Source organism: Stegodyphus dumicola, chromosome 4 (genome assembly GCF_044657685.1).
Source record: "Stegodyphus dumicola isolate Sdum_Otavi_A_Nest chromosome 4, ASM4465768v1".
In the NCBI taxonomy this organism is placed as follows: Eukaryota; Metazoa; Arthropoda; class Arachnida; order Araneae; family Eresidae; genus Stegodyphus; species Stegodyphus dumicola.
In genome coordinates this window covers 250,168,853-250,181,912 of record NC_140771.1, presented here as the reverse complement: position 1 = coordinate 250,181,912, position 13,060 = coordinate 250,168,853, and the positions used below count along the sequence as shown (strand labels likewise).

At 33.2% G+C, this 13,060-nt stretch overlaps 1 protein-coding gene across 2 annotated transcripts in view; it reads right to left on the bottom strand.

Annotated features, from left to right (window-relative positions):
* Positions 1 to 13,060, bottom strand: part of LOC118204141 (zinc finger protein basonuclin-2-like) — a 577,484-nt gene that overhangs the window by 404,086 nt on the left and 160,338 nt on the right. The gene's annotated exons all lie outside the window — the stretch shown is intronic.

Below are 13,060 nucleotides of genomic sequence, written 5' to 3'. Positions count from 1 at the left end.
TTCTGGATTAAAAAAGTATTGTTTTAAGCTTGAAAAAAAGAAGAAAAAAAAAAAAAACGAGAAATAAAGGAAGAAAATTTATGAAAGGAGATGTTCTTAGCATCTATCTATACAGTTTGCACGTTTTTAGGCAAACTCACCTGTTTATATGTACAAAAGAATGGTAAATATTACCAACAGAAGTAAATTCTAGTGAATAGTACCAACAGAAGTAATCCTAGTCAATAAATCTATATCTTTTCATATATATATAAGCGGGTAAAATGTGTGTCGCCGATAGTTTATTGTTGCCACTCGGAAAAATGAGCGCGGAAATTAACGTTTCCGCAGTTTTTAATTAATATCTCTGCCGATTAAAGTCGTACGAAGATGAGAACGGTATCCATGGATTCGGAGAATTTTTTGGAATCCGAGGATACGCGTCTCGAATTTCAATTCGGCCCCGTTCCGTAGATATTCGAGAAAAAAAGAATTTGGCACGTAGCCAAATCTCTTTAAGAAGGAAAACCCATGAAAGAAAGTTGAGAATGTAGGGAAAATGTAGGGGAAAATTAGTTTTTAATTAATATCTCGGCTAATTAAAGTCCCAGGAAGACGCGAATGGTCAAAATGGCGTGCCACGGACCTGCAGAATCCATTTCATATAACCGCCGGGCTTTCTAGTTAACATATAATATAAGTATAATGTATATAAGAAATTCTAGTGTAATATTCTAGTGAATATTATCAACAGAATAGTAACTTCAGTGAATATTACAAACAGAAGTAAATTCTAAGTAGATAGGAATAGGAAAATAGCCCAGTTTTAGTTTCTTATAGTGCATAAGAAATATTTATGTTGCTTATATCACAAGCTCATGTACGTGTATGCACGTATATGTCTATCTGAGATATAAATATTAATTTTAAATAAGTCTTTTAAGTTATCCAAAAGAGAGTTACCCGAACGGCTATTCGTCTCGAAACACGATTTTATGTCTCCCATTATAAACGGCAAATAACTTTTCAAATTGTTGCCACCCAATATTATTGCCCTGTATATCTATAGAGAAATTAGATAAGGTAGAATCTGCGTGCAGGTATATATGATCCATGCATTGTGAAAGAACGAGGGTACCTGCAGTAACTAAATTTTGATTAACGCTGTCCTCCACCCGAACATGTGCACCTGGAAGCCGGAATTTGGAATTTCTACCGAGAGACTGTCTATCAAAATTCTAAGTGCAAATAACGTGATATCTTACAAATAAAGTTAACACATTGAACATTTATAATAAAATGGAGGAAAAAAGTTTTGTAAAGCCATCGTATCATAAGAAAACTGAGCATTGATACGATGAACTGGGGGGAGGACAGAAAAGTTTTCGCCAAACGTTTCATCAGGACTTCTAAACATATACTGCCTAACATACACTGGACATATCCTAAACGTATACTGGAGGCGGCGGAGAAGGAAGAGAATTACGATCCTCCTGCAATATGATGTTAACTATTATCGGTGGAGGAGGAAGAGAATTACGATCTTCCTGCAATATAATGTTGACTATTATCGGTGGAGGAGGAAGAGAATTACGATCCTCCTGCAATATAATGTTGACTATTATCGGTGGAGGAGGAAGAGAATTTCGATCCTCCTGCAATATAATGTTGACTATTATCGGTGGAGGAGGAAGAGAATTACGATCCTCCTGCAATATAATGTTGACTATTATCGGTGGAGGAGGAAGAGAATTACGATCCTCCTGCAATATAATGTTGACTATTATCGGTGGAGGAGGAAGAGAATTACGATCCTCCTGCAATATGATGTTGACTATTACCGGTGGAGGAGGAAGAGAATTACGATCCTCCTGCAATATGATGTTGACTATTATCGGTGGAGGAGGAAGAGAATTACGATCTTCCTGCAATATAATGTTGACTATTATCGGTGGAGGAGGAAGAGAATTACGATCCTACTGCAATATGTTGTTGACTATTATCGGTGGAGGAGGAAGAGAATTACGATCTTCCTGCAATATAATGTTGACTATTATCGGTGGAGGAGGAAGAGAATTACGATCCTCCTGCAATATAATGTTGACTATTATCGGTGGAGGAGGAAGAGAATTACGATCCTCCTGCAATATAATGTTGACTATTATCGGTGGAGGAGGAAGAGAATTTCGATCCTCCTGCAATATAATGTTGACTATTATCGGTGGAGGAGGAAGAGAATTACGATCCTCCTGCAATATAATGTTGACTATTATCGGTGGAGGAGGAAGAGAATTACGATCCTCCTGCAATATAATGTTGACTATTATCGGTGGAGGAGGAAGAGAATTACGATCCTCCTGCAATATGATGTTGACTATTACCGGTGGAGGAGGAAGAGAATTACGATCCTCCTGCAATATGATGTTGACTATTATCGGTGGAGGAGGAAGAGAATTACGATCTTCCTGCAATATAATGTTGACTATTATCGGTGGAGGAGGAAGAGAATTACGATCTTCCTGTAGTATAATGTTGACTATTATCGGTGGAGGAGGAAGAGAATTACTATCCTCCTGCAATATTATGTTGACTATTTGCAGAATAAGATTTTTGGAATTTAAAATAGTAAAAATTCATATTGGATTATCACCAAGTAAAAATAAATAAGCATAACATAAGAAATATGACTTCGTTGTTTGAATAAAAACTACTGAAAGCTATTAATTGAAAATATAATTTTAAAAAAATAATTAAAAAGCTGCAGCTGAATAAATTAGCAACTGGGACCAACAAAATGAACATAAACAGCTGAAAATCATTATAAAGCGCAGAGTGATTTTTATGTGCCGAAAGCCTCAAAAATGTACGTTACATAACTACGTGTTTCGTATGATAAATTTAACTGTTGCATAAATAAGAAAAATCTGATGTGTACACCGCATGACTTCCTTGTAAGGAATGTTAAATAATACGCATTTTTGCTGCATTTTATTTAAACTTGTTTCCTAGAATTTCATTAGAGATCTATTTCTCATTCAATTAATTCAATTCTCAATTCGCGGCAAGACAAAAATATAAAAAACCTCAAAATATCTTTACCAAAAATTGAAATATATAGAAAAATATAAAACATCAAATACAGTTGAAAGAATTTTAGAAGAATTTGCAATTAAAATTGGAGTTTCTACGCAAAAACAAGCAGTTTAACCGGCGAGCAAAAAGGCAGATTTTTCGATGCACAAAACTAAAAGTTTACTTTCGGTCCTATTCAGCAAAAAGACACCGAAAGTGCAGAAACTACTTAATCCACTGTTCTGGTAAGTTTCAAATGTAAACAAATATGGCAGCTATGGTAAAAAAAAAATAGGCTTAGCTGCACTTAAACGACTTTTAAATTGTTGATAAGTTCTACAACTATTGCATGCAGATTAATTAAAAGCATAAAAACTTTAACCAGAAGATAAGAACAATACAATTCAACCATGTTTAAAGCAAAAAATGCACAATTTAATAACAACTTATAAGAATAAAAACAAACTGAGATCACGGAGCCTAGTGACAGAGTGGGTGCATATATATATGTGATGTACCAGCTTTAGTCGTAGTTTAAATTATCAGACGTTTAGTTTAAAAAAAAAAAAAAAAAAAAAAAAAAAAAAAAAAAAAAAAAACAGGATCCATTTATTATTATTCAGGAGAAATAGCAGTTACAAAAATCAGATATCCGGAGTAAATAAAAAGAATTACTAATATCTTTTTGTATGAAGTTTACTGCATCGTGACATTTAAGAAAAAGCCCCGATATTCTTTTGCGAGTCCTTTTATAGCCTCTGGAAAGGCGGAACTTCCAAGAAATGACGTCAGCCTCGTCGACCAATCCAGTTCGCTTTAAATATTTCCAGAATATTCTATAACTGTACGTGTGGAAAAGGCGGGAAAAACAACTTGACTACGGGGCTGTAGAATTAATTCCACGTACTTTCAAATAAGAGAATGTCGCCATTAAAAATGAAAAGAACATACAGTTAGAATTTTAAGTGTATTCTTGACTATGGAATTTTATTATTACATATATATATATTTTTGCTGCGGCCAAAAAGGGAGGTGTACAGCTACATATTATAGCAATTCTATATGCATAGTTTGAACATTCTAAAGCTACTCGTTTTTTGAGTTATGCGAGATACATATATACCTACGTATATACATGCGTACAGACGTCACGAAAAAAAAAATCTCAATTCATTTAAAATCATTTTTGCAACCTGTTTTGGAAAAAAGAATCCTTTATCCTGTTCTTACGAATATATGTCAGGCAAAAACATCGTTAAACTGTATTCGATAGTGCTCAATATGGATATTTTCAACTGAAATATGATACCCCAAAATTTTCGAGATTAAAATGCTTCCTAAAAAAAAAAAAAAAAATTAAATCATCCAAAAATAGCAAACAATTAATGATGGAAACTTTTCCAAAATTTAATATATTAAATTAAGAAAGATTTGTTACATACATTAAACAAGTTCTAAATCTTAAAGACCTTAGCTGAACGACGCTATTCTGACTCAACGTTAAACAGCGAGTATCTGCCTTTAAATAGGGTATGAGAAAGATAAATAAATAAAAAGTTGCGACATTCCTAAAATCTCTCCCAGAATTGTCTCTAAGCGTCTCGCTGTGAACCAGCGGCATGAAAACAAAAATGGTTGTGAACGAGTTAACTGAATAAACTCAAACCTACTACAGAATTGAAAGGAGACCCGTTGATGTTTATCTTCGAACACCAAAGAATAGGATATGTAAAAAACGAAGAAAAAATTAATAACTCCAATTAAGGGCAAGACAAATGCAGAGGTCCAAATCTTGATTTCGCATAGTTCCGGCATGCATTCATTTGAGCGGGTACATTTTTTTAGCCTCCGAAGCTTCGAGTAAATTTGTCTTTTCTTTTGTGAATACCAGCGCAAAAATGGACGCTTTCATTGTTTAATTGCTGTTATTTGTCTATTTGAATAAAAGGTCGATGGCCTGAAACGCTACTTCAGAGCCGGTTGGACGGTGGCCATTGAAACAATCTGCAACTTCAGTTAGTTTAGTTTGCAAATGATTAATTATTTATCGATAAAAACTAATTTCGAAATATCGAGGTACACAAATTTCGCATCGACAATGATATTATTATTATTAATGCAAACAATTGCGCTTTACAATGATATTATTATTACTAATGCAAACAACCGCGCTTAACACAGATATTTATTGTTAAATTCATTTGTTGCAATTTTAAAAACTGCTTTTATAAGTGCTTAAATATGTATCATTTGGTAGACGATAACCCATGTGGCCAATTATCGGGTCTGTTTTGTTTCACGCAGATAGGAAGGTTGCTATTTATACGTCTGGCCTGATAATAAAAAATCTGATGTTTACACCACATGACTTCCTTGTACGGAGTATTAAATTATACGCATTTTTTCTTGCACTTCATTTAAACGTATTGGATTGAATTAAATTTACTTCGCCGACAGCGCATAAAGCACAATACAATAAATGTATTCTTCAAAATTCACTCTATTTGTTTACCATAGCGACACTCTGGAGCTAGGTTCACTTAACAGTATTATATTTCGTTCATATTATGACTCACAATGCACAAAATTTATATCATTTAAAGAATTATCTAATCGTTGTCACATGTTCTATTCAAATACTATAATAAAGCTAGAACGATGTATAAAAGAAATTGAGCAAGCAAAACAAAAAAGAAACAGTTTTTTACAGACGATTGAGCATTTCTCATTCAATTCATTCAGTTCTCACTTCGCGACAAGGCAAAAATACACAAAAACTCAAAATATCTATATTAAAAATTACGAAGTAAATCTTAAACACTTATTTCGTCAAAAAAATTCCAGAAAGGATTAAGCATGATTTAATTCGGAATAATAAATGAAGGCGTTATCTTTGTTGTTGCGAAGCTAAGTTTCTCTAGATTGGCAACAAATCTATTATCTAGCTGTTTCAAATGTAAACAAGCAATGGCCGCCATTAAAAACATTATTAGGCTTAGCGGCACTTAAACAACTTTAAAATTGTTGATAATTCTAAAAATATTGCATAGAGATTTACTAAAGGCATAAAAACCTTAACCGGAAGATAAGAACAACATAATTCAATCATTTTTAAAGCAAAAAATGTACAATTTACCAACATATAAGAGTAAAGAAACTGAGATCACTGAGCCCGGTAACAGAGTGGATATATATATATAAATATATTTATATACGTTTGGTGAAGTCGATTGCAACCAAAATACGAGGTGCACATCTACATGTTATAGCAGTCCTATATACAAATTTTCAACGCTCTGAGGCTACTCGTTTTTGAGTTATGCGAGATACGTACGTACGTACGTACATACGTTCGTACAGACGCAACGAAAAATTCTGTTCAGAATTCATTTTAAAGCAGTTTTATAATTTTTTTGGAGGAAAAGAGTCTTTTATTCTGTCGTTACGTACAGATATCACGGAAAAAGGTCGTTAAATTGCATTCGATAACGGTCAAAATGGGTATTTTCGTTGAAATATGCTGCCTGAAACTTTTCGCGATTACAATACTTCCTTTCTACTTCGTACAAGGAAGTAAAAAGCAAATTTTTATGATCGAACTTGGTTTTATTACTTTTCAAAATATCCTTAATGAAGATCAATACACTTTTGCATGCGTTTGAAGCAAGTTTCGAAGCACTTTTTTCACTCCGATTGAGTTAACTACAAAACATGCGTTTTGAATGCATCAACCGCTTCTTCGGGTATCTCAAATCGCTGACCACGTAATTTATTTTTGAAGTGTGGTAATAAAGAAAAGGTCATCGGGTGCTAAATTAGCTCTATACGGCGGATGACCCATTAACTCGATATTTTGGCTAGTCAAAAATTCCTTTGGTTGTGCCGATGTGTGAGGTGAGGTCGCATTTTCCCTTGATGAAGAATGATTCGCCTCTTCTGCTTTTTTAGAATTTCTCCGATAACTTCTGGCAAACAAATGGTAGTGTACCATTCGAAATTGACCATTCTGCATTGCTGTAACACCACTGTCGGCACGTGACAGGTAATGCCGAAGAAACATATAACCATTTACTTTGATGTGCTTCTTCCGCGAACAACTTTGTTGGATTTCGCCCGTCTTGGAAGACCCATACAGTCGACTGCTGTTTTGTTTCGGGCACATATGCATAGATCCATGATTCGTCACCTATGTAGATGCTATAAACAGCCTTTGATGCACCTTGAACGTATTTTTTCGACATATCTTTGCACCAATCGACAAGAGCCTTGTTTTGAGCGTTTGTCAGATGGATCCAACGCGAACAAATCTTTTTTACCGCCAAATGTTCATGTAATATCTTATATAGATGCTTGCCATGTTAATACCCAAAGATGCCTCAATGTCGCGGTATGTTACATGACGATCTTGCTTTATCATTTTCACGTACAGTGCCGATATTTTCACAGCAACCGATTTTTGGACGACCTATACGGAATTCATACTGGAGCGAACGACGACCACGACTGAATTCGTTATACCAGTTTTTTACAGTGCTGTAGAATGATGCTTTATGACTGTATAAAGAATAAACTTTATTGAAACACCCTTGTATATATAATCCACGTCGAAAATTATAAAAAATAATCTTAATTTCTTTTATACATCGTTTTAGATTTATTATAGCATTTGAATAGAACATCTAACAACGATTATATAATTCTTAAGATGATATAAATTTTGTGCATTCCGAGTTAAAAAAAATGAATGAAATATAACGCTGTTAAGGGAATCTAGGGCCAGAGTGACGCGGTAGTTAACAAATATAGTGAATTTTAAAAGAGGGCATTTATTCTATTGTGGTTTTTGCGCTATCGACGAAGTAAACTTAATTCAATTCAATAAGTTTAAAAGAAATGCAAGAAAAATTGCGTATAATTGAATATTCCATAAAAAGTCATGTGGTGTACACATCAGATTTTTTTAAAACGTGGAATAATTATGTAATGTAATGCTACTAAAAATATTTAATGTTTTCATAGAATTACAATGAATTAAAAATGAGTTTAATTCATGATAATTAGATAAATCATGAATTAAACTCATTTTTATTGAAATCATTCAGATCATAATTAGCTATCGCTTTTAAATAGTTTAATTTATTAATTAATAACAGACATATTAAATATGAAAGAATGCTATCTTACGTTGTGCCGAACGGCAACAGACTCGAATGAAAAGCGAAACAACGTTAAATCATGTTTCAAGATTAATAGCTCTTTTGGATTTTGGAGCTCGCACAACGGTGGCAAAACGATACCCAGTTCTATTTTGCTTTTAACTATATCAAAACTGAAAGCAATTGTCATACTCCACCAAAATGGATTTCTTAGCTAGAAGACATCGTTTGTTTTGTCAATATGATCATTGTCGATACTGTGTTACAAATATAGCTAGCCAATGAATACATCCGCATAAAATATAAAATTTGTGATGTTGTCGCTTATTGTCTGTCCTATAAAGTGGTGTGGTGTATTTAATTATGGAAAAGCACACTAGGGCTATCTGCCTAAGGGGAGGGATGCCTTCGTGTAGGACTTTCTAAGGGAAACTGGCTTGTATACACGTTACACATGGGGAATACCACGAAAACACCCATGCAGCCAGCCCGTTCGCGGGATTCGAATCTCGGACCGAACTACCAGCGACTGTCCAGCGACTTTACCGCTACGCCGCTGGTGGGCGCTGTCTCTCCTATAATCAGCTCAAGCCCACAAAATTCCTCGTGGCAAGGAACGAACGTTTACGCCTGTCGTTGGCAACAGCCTTGAGCACCTTACAGGCATGGACCTTATAAGAGATAGACTAACCCAGTGGGCGGGGCGCGAGTCACCGACATGTCGGCAAGAAAGAGTAGGGACGATCTGGTGTTTACTTTAACACTGAAACCTATGGCGTTTATATCACATAACTCTTTTTAATTATTAAATGTGATACGTTGTATAGTGATGAGATTATGAAATCCACAGTTTTTTCCAAATAGGATTTAATATATATCATTAAAGCACTTTTTACTGCATTTCGCGCATTTTTTTTTTTTTTTTTTTTTTTTTTTTTTTTTCACGCGTAATTCTTGTACAAACATCTTTACTTTGGTAAAACGGTAAAAACTCTAGGCACAAAATTTATGAACTTAATTTTGCGTACAAATAACGTAAAATTAAATAAGATTGACAGTTCGATTGATTTTCAGGCAGTGATTTTCAAAATAACATTACAAAACAATAATTTATTTGATTATATCATCATTAACTTTTTAACATTAAAGTGGAATGTTTATTTTAGTAATTTATAAAATCTAGAGCATAAAATTTTCTGAGTGTAATGAAGGGGAAGGTAAAATAAAATCTAGAAGAACTCAGATTTTATATTACGCCCAAAAGGAACCTTTTTTTAACGTTTTGTGTGTTACCTATATTTATTGAATATCATGTTCTTCGCCCGTAAACCACATACATTTTAAATCAGCATATCTTTAGAATTTCCGCACTGGAGATAAAACTGTTATTTTCCGTACAATGCTCTCTCTGAACTCGTTGAGTTTGCTAATCAAAAATTCGTTAAAGTTTTACAAAATATCAAAGAGATTAAAACAAATCCAGATGCCCATGTCCGGGTGGAGGCTTACATTATTCAAAATTTGATGGCTCTAGATACTGTCGTTTTTGTCACAGTGCGAGAAACATACATGTATTCATGCAGATTCTTCATTATTTAATTTCTTTAAATAAAATACAGGCGATAATATTTGGTAACAATAATTTGCAAGGGGACACGGACATTTATAGTAAAACAGCGGAAAATGCCGCTTTGAAACTAACAGCCTTTCTAGGCTACCACCGCTTTGGGTTGATAAATTAAATTAACAGTAAATAAAAAAAATCTTACGCAGAACTAAAAATAAATTAAAAAAATAATCACTCTAAAATACAAGCAAAATTAATTATTACGGTTAAATACAATTTTAATATTAGAATTAAATATATAAAAATGATTAAGGATTCAAAAGTGTTTATCACTATGATGTATTAGGAAATATAAGTGAAATAAAATTCCGTTATAGAAATTGTGCTATAATATTCATCTATAACTTTAAAAATGCAGCACAATTTAGAATTTTAAACAAAACTTTCAAAAGTTCGTTTTTAATATTTTAGTACTTTTTACTTATTTACACCAATAAAAAGCATAAAAATTACAAGAGAAAATTGCTTGTTTGAAATTTTCTATTAGTTTAGATTTAAAATATTATTTTCTAAAAGAAAAAAGCATAAAAATTGCAAGAGAAAATTGCTTGTTTGAAATTTTCTATTAGTTAGATTTAAAATATTATTTTCTAAAGAAGAAGTTACAATTTTCTTACAGCATAAGAAAAGCTAAAAAAATATCCAGCCCTAAAAGCATGCAATAGCTTTATAATTATTTGGAACGTTAATTATGCTTGATAAATACGCTAAATTTTTAAAAATCAATCTCAATTTCAAAAATAAAAATATGTAGAAATTCTAATTTGTGAAATGGGGCGCTACAAGCAGCTTTTTCTTGACAATTATACACGCTGCAATAGGCAACCGCTGTTAAATTTCTGCAAGTCGTCCCTACTCCTTCGGATGTGATCAAGGTGACAGCCGGGAACGCCTCAGACGAGGGAAAACCCATTTGGGTTAGTCTATTTCTTATAAGGTCCATGCTTACAGGTGGCAGGGCGATTTAGCTCAGTTTTGCCCCCCCCCCCAATTTTGATGGAGAGCACCCCGAGGCGATGGGTCCGAGAGTCTCCCACTCCTTTTCCCTATCACTAACCTCTCGAGAGGACTTTCGGCTCGCCGCATATTTAGAGTGCTCCCATGATAAAAATCTGGAAGCTTTCAGATTTTATATTACGCCCAAAGGGGCATATTTTTTTTTTTTTTTTTTTCACAGGAGATTCAAAACGGAATTTGAAAAGTGACACAGACATACAAAGTCATACGACGCAAAATACCGTTAGTCATTGTAACATCTCTGCGTTGTTACGCTAGCCACATAATACCAGTAAGAAATGTAAAGATTCCTCGCACATAAAAATATCCGTGCTTGAAGATACACGAGACGTTAATATTAATGGAACTCTTTTGAAATCGTTGAGTTTGTTAATCAGAAATGTGTTAAAGTTTTGCAAAATATCAAATAAATAATAAAACGGATTCCAAGTTCCAAATTTTGGCTTCCTGATGCCCATATTCGAGTGGAGGACTATATTATTCAGAATTTCAGTTCTCTAAGTACCGTTGTTTTCTCCACAATGCGAGAAACATACATATATACATACATTCGTACAGATTCTATTATTTATTTCTTTAAATATTATTTAATTTCTTCTTCTTATTATTAAATTTCTTTAAATTAATTAATTATTAATTATTATTTAATTTCTTTAAATATGATGCAGGTTTCTACTATTTGGTGGCAACAATTTGAAAAATGAATCAGACTTTTATAGTGAACCAACTCAAAATGACAAAAAGAAATGAATAGCCCTTCTGGACTAATTGCGCCTTTGGGCTAAAAGAGATGATGTCGAGAAGATGTTGAATGAAACACTGCGAATCGTACAGACTTAAATATGAATTGATAAGTAAGGATGCGAATTTATCAATAAAAGGAATGAGCGTTTCGAAGTGTTCTTAGAGAAATTAAAATTGCATTAAAACGTACTTCAAAAACATATTGATTATGAATAAAATTCTCTATGTTGTCATTTCTCTATTTTGTCAACAAAGCTGCTACGGGTGAATTCCCAGCTTACTGTCAGTGAATTCATAAAAAGATTTTCGAATTTCAGTTGACGTGCAAGTAAAATGAAATAATTTTATTTTGAATTTTAATATGAAGGCAGCTTTCCCAGAACATGATTTAGTAGTAATTACAACTTTAAAAAAAAAAAAAAAAAAAAAAAAAAAAAAAAAAAAAAGTGTACCTTTCAGATTTTACATTATGCATAAGGAAGTGCTTTTTTAACGTTTTGTGTGTTACCTTTATATATTAAATATCATGTTCTTATCACTTAAAATTCACATAAAATTCAACTCAACATCAATATCGCAAAATAATTCTAAAATGAGCAAAGCTTCAGAATTTCCGATACACAGTCTCGTGCGCTGTAGATATAATTTTTTTTTTTTTTTTTCCGTACAGTGTTGCCAATGCTTGCTTTGAAATCTTTGAGGTTGTTAATCAAAAAGTCGTTAAAGTGTTAAAAAATAGGAAATCGATAATAAAACAAATTTCAAATTCCAAATTTGGGCTTTTAGATGACCATATTCGGTAGAATGTTGCGTTATTCAAAATTGGATGGCTCTACAGTTGTTTTATTCCATTGCGAGAAACATACATGCATTTATGAAGATTCTTAATTATTTAATTTTTTTAAATACAGCACAGGGCTCTAATATTTGGTGGCAACCATTTGAAAAGTGAACCGACATTTATAGTGAATCAACGCAAAATGCCAAAACGAAATTAACAGTCTTTCTGGACAAATTGCCCCTTTGGACTAACAAACATGTTCTCTCAGTACAAATGCTTTAAAAGACGCTAGCATATTTAGGAGCGAACAGCTAATAAAAATCTCAAAAATAAAATCAAAATGTCTTCTGACATTTAACAAAAATATTTTAACGAAATTCTGTGCATATGTTACGGTGAAACACCGAAATCTGGAGAATATCGACTTTCACAGGTGAATGTCAACAATCACATAGTCTCTTGGTGTATGTCCGAAATATTTTCCAAGTACTCTTATTTCTGACTTACACCGGTCAATGTCGACATTCACCATGTACTAACGGTGAATGTTAAACATATAACAATATCATATTTTCTTCTCCGTCATTAAGTCGCGAATAAACGCACTTGAGACTGGAAATAAGAACTTAAGAACACGAGAACCTAAAACACACAATACATTCAAAATGAGAAAGGAAAATAAGA